This window comes from Rhincodon typus, chromosome 5, assembly GCF_021869965.1.
Source record: "Rhincodon typus isolate 14 chromosome 5, sRhiTyp1.1, whole genome shotgun sequence".
Classification (NCBI taxonomy): domain Eukaryota; kingdom Metazoa; phylum Chordata; class Chondrichthyes; order Orectolobiformes; family Rhincodontidae; genus Rhincodon; species Rhincodon typus.
Window position 1 is genome coordinate 25124178 of NC_063336.1, and position 4951 is coordinate 25129128.

The following is a 4951-nucleotide window of genomic DNA, read 5'->3' on the forward strand; positions in this document are numbered from 1 at the left end:
AAACTTCCTACTCACATCTCTGTAACACCAACTACTTCTGATCCTATCTCAGCTTATTTGCTATTGAAAAATTAATTCATGCCCTTCTCTCTTTAAGAGCATTGGACACAGAGGCAGAAGTAGACTATTCAGCCCATTGCATCTGCTACCACTCATTGAGATCATGGCTGATCTGATAATCCTCCAGTCAACTTTGCTTTCTTTTCCTCATAACCCTTGATTCACTTCCAGATCTGTCCATATCAGCCTTGAATATACTTATCAACCCTGACTCGACAGCCCTCCTGCAATAAAGAATTCCACAGATTGCTACCCTCTTAAGGAAGAAATTCCTACTCATTTCTGTGTGAAATAGATGGCCCCTTATTCTGAGATTATGCCCTCTGATCCTAGAATCTCCCATAATGCGAAACAACCTTTCCATATCTACCCTGTCAAGACGGCTAAGAATCTTATACATTTCAATAAGGTCACTTCTCATTTTTCTAAAATCTGTTGAGTACAGGCCCAACTTACTCAAACTGTCCTCATAAGACAGTCCATCTACATCTAATGAACCTTTGCTGGACTGCCTCCAATGCCAGTATATCTTCTCTTAGATTAGGGGTCTAAAACTTTTTACAGTATTTCAGCCTTGGTCTGACTAATGCCATGTATATATATAGCAAAACTTCTCTGTTTTGAAACTCCATTCCCTTAAAATAAAGTCTAATATTCCACTTGCATTCCCCATAACTTGCTGAACCAGGATATTAGCTTTTTGTGGTTCATGCATGAGGATTCTTAAATCTCTCTGTTCTGTAGTTTTCTGCAGTATTTCTACCTTTAAGTAATATTCAGCTGTTCCACTTTTCCTGCCAAAGTGCATGACCTCACATTTATCCACATTATATTCTCTCTGCCAAGTTTGCTTAACCTAGCCATTTCCCTCATTTTATTACTCACTTGATTTATCTATACCCCTCTGCAGACTCTTTGTGTCATTCTCATTACTTACCTTCACACCTATTTTTGTGTTTCCAGCAAACTTGGTGACATTCACTTTCCTCATTCAAGTCATTAATAAATATTGTATGTTATTGTGGCCCCAGCACTAATCCCTGTGATACTTCATTAGTTACATGTTGCCATCCTGAAATGCTCCCCTTATCCCAAAACTCTGTCTTTTAATAGATAGCCAATCTTCTATCCATTCTGTCCATGCTAATACACTGCCTCTAAAATCATGAGGTATCTTATTAAATATCCTAAAATATAGCACCTTATCAAATGCCTTCTGAAAATCCGAAGTACACTGTTTCCCCTTATCTAATCTGCTTCTTACTTTTTCAAAGAATTCTTATGAATTTATCAGGCATAATTTCCACTTTGTGGAGGCATGGTGACTTTGTCTGATCATGTAATATATTTCTAAATATTCTGCTATTACATCTTTTAAAATAGGCTGGAATATTTTCCCAAAAGAAGACGTCAAACTAACTGACCTGCTTTTTGTCTTCTTTCTAAATAAAGAGATAGCTTTGGCAGTTTTCCAATTCTCTGGAACTTTTCCAGAAGTTCTAAGAGAACAGTAGTGGAGAAATTCCTTTCACCAGGGTGTTGTGGGAGCGTAGGACTCACTGTCTGAAAGGGTGGTTGAGTCAGAAACTTTCATAACAATTAAGTGTATTAGATCCAGGAATGGAGCGTACACATTGGCCAAAAAAAAACAACAGACCTGAGGATTGGGAGCAATTTAAGTTCTTCAAAGGAGAACAAAGGAATTGGTTTGGACGGGGAAAATAGCTTACATGAGTAAGATTGTGAGGAACATACAAGCTAATTGTAAAAGTCTCTATAATTATGTGAAGGGAAAAAGATTAATGAAGATTAGGGAACAGAGATGACAGATGAATTAAACATATATTTTGGTTCTGTTTTCAGAAAGGATTGCACAAATAATATCCCAAAAATGTTGGGGAACATAGGATCTAGTGACAGGAAGGAACTGAAAGCAATCAACGTTTGTAGGGAAATGATGTTGGGGAAATTGATGAGATTAAAGGCTGGCAAATCCCCAGGGCCCGATAATCTACATCCAAGAGTACTTAAGGAAGTGGCCCTCGAAATAGTAGATGTACTGTTGAGATCTTTCAAGCTTATAACGACTGTGGAACAGTGCCTATGCATTGGAAGATAGCTGATAAAATCACTCTATTTAAAAAAGGATGTAGGAAAAAAACAGGGAATTATAGACCAGTTAACCTGACATTGGTAATGGGGAAATTACTAAAGTCCATTATAAAATATCTAAAAGCAGAGCATTTGGAAAACAGTGACAGGATTCACAATATATGTTAATAATTTAGATGAGGGAAGTAAATGTAATGTCTCCAAGTTTGTAGATGGTACAAAGCTGGGTGTGACGATGAACTGTGAGGTGCATGCAGAAATGCTTCAGTGTGATTTGGACAAGTTGAGTGAGTAGGCAAATGCATGGCAGAGGAGCATAATGTGGATAAATGTGAGGTTATCTATTTTGGTAGCAAAAACAGGAAGGAAGATTATTATCTTAAATGATGATAGATTAGGAAAGATGGAGGTGCAATGAGACCTGTGAGTCTTTGTGCCTCAGTTGCTGAAAGTAATCATGCAAGTGCAGCAGACAGTGAAGAAAACAACTGATGTCTTGATCTTCTTAGCAAAAGGATTTGAGTAGAGGAGCAGGACTGTCTTGCTGCAATTATACAGGCCTTAGTGCGACAACAATTAGGTATTGTCTGCAGTTTTGGCCTGAGGCAAGGTGTTATGATTATAGAGGTAATGCAATTAAGGTTTACCAGACTGATTCCTGGGACACCATGACTGTATATGAAGAGAACTGGGTTGGTTAGTACTACAGTCACTGGGGTTTAGAAAAAAGACGGGTAACACATAGAAGCCTATAAAATTCTAACAGGACAGAGCAACTGCAGGAAGGATGTTCCTGAGGACTGGACAGTCAGAACATGGATTCATAGTCTAACAGTACGCGGTAGGCCATTTAGGACTGAGATGAGAAGAAATTTCTTCACCCAGATAGTAATGAGACTGTGGAATTCTCTGTCACAGAAAGTGATTGAGGCCAAAGCATTAAATGTTTTGTCAAGAAGAATTAAGCATAGTTCTGATGGGTAAAGGGATCAGTAGGTATGTGGAGAAAGCAGGAAACACAACACTGAGTTAAATGATTAGCCAATGATAATATTGAATGGTGGAGCAGGCACGAAGGGCTGAATATTCTATTGCTGCTTCTATTTTATATGTTATTATGTTTCTCAGCTCTAAGTAATCCTTTCAGAGTTTTAACCGAATACTTCTGGTCTGGAACTTTCAAATTAAAGTCTTTACTCTGAGGTAACCTATTTACTAACTGCTCTGAATCATGTCCTTACTTCAGGAGGAACTCTTCCATCCATCTGATTTCAGCCAGAACCTCTGCAAACTGAAACCAAAAGCATTCCAAGCTATGATGTGTTTCCCCAAAGCAAAAATAAATCCCTGATCCCTCCAACTGAAAGCACCCTAATGCTCTTCAACGTTTACACTCTGTTCATAAAACTCTCCTCGTGCAAACAAAAAATTAATCATTAAACCCCCTCAACATAGAGAACAAAATCCATGTGCCACTAATTCAAAATCCACTAAAATATACACATATAAATCACACATATCACATCACAGCATGTATATATAACATCATCCATGCATGCACAGATGCATATTGGTGAAGAAGATCCTGTTGCAATAGTGCAACATTGTCATCAATGCAATCTCCATATGCACAGGGGGCACCTAATGTGGCAGAGGCAACACACACTGATTTCGCAATTAGCTATATGGACATGACATGACCATCATAGTGGGCAGATTACATGACTTAGTGTGGTGAACAATATTATGAACCAGACCAAACCCTCACAAAATATATTAAGAGGATAGCCTAGACCCCAACTTCTTTTCATTTTAAAAGTCACATGTAAGGCATTGTATTCCTGATGCAATTTGATTGGTCAAACTGCCAGGCTTGAAGCAAAACACACTTTTTTCATACACTCCAGTTAAAACTTAGAGAAAAGAATTGTTTAAAAATAGCTTAACTGTAATTCTATCAAAATACTTAACAAGATACTACATATGTTAACTATCACTGATTAGCTGTAGTAACTGATAGTAATATTCCATAAGCACACCCTTGGCAAAGGCAAATTCAGTAAAATTGCTGTCTCTCATGGAATGTAACATTAAGAGAAAACACTGAGAGAGGGAGAGAGACAACTCAAGTGTTTGGCTGTCGCAGGGGGAGATGTATTTCAGCTTCCAAACCTCAACAGCTACTGAAAGTTAAACTAAAAAACTCCTGGTCCTGTGGGAGCTTGACCCAGCCCCTTCATGCTGCTTTTATTGTTCCAACTTTAAAAAAGTACACCAAGGCCTCACAAGCTGTTTACTTTATTGGCTTAGAACAGACCGCTCAGCATCTCTGTCTCAATCTCTCTTCATAATAAAAAACAGGACAAAATACATCTCTTAAAACCATAGTATCTTCACAACAAAATGACAGGAAGTCTATTGAGTTGTGTAGGTATATATATATACATATACACACACACACACACATATATAGAGAGAGAGAGAATATAGTGTTCTTCAGTTAGTAATTCTGTCATAACCAGATCAATCAATATTAATGGATAACATTGTTTACAGTAATGCCTTTCATTCTGATTGTATCCACGTGATGGTGCTTATTCACTACAAAATAGCATTTCAGGAAGCAGTTTTTTTTATTTATACTGAACGTTTTTTCCCGAAGACATCACTATAACCATACAGTCTCTTACGATCTGAGATCTAGAATATTTATCATTGCTGAAAGAAATACAGATTTTATTGAAACTTCTACCTTGCACTGCTCAGTACAATTTGCAAG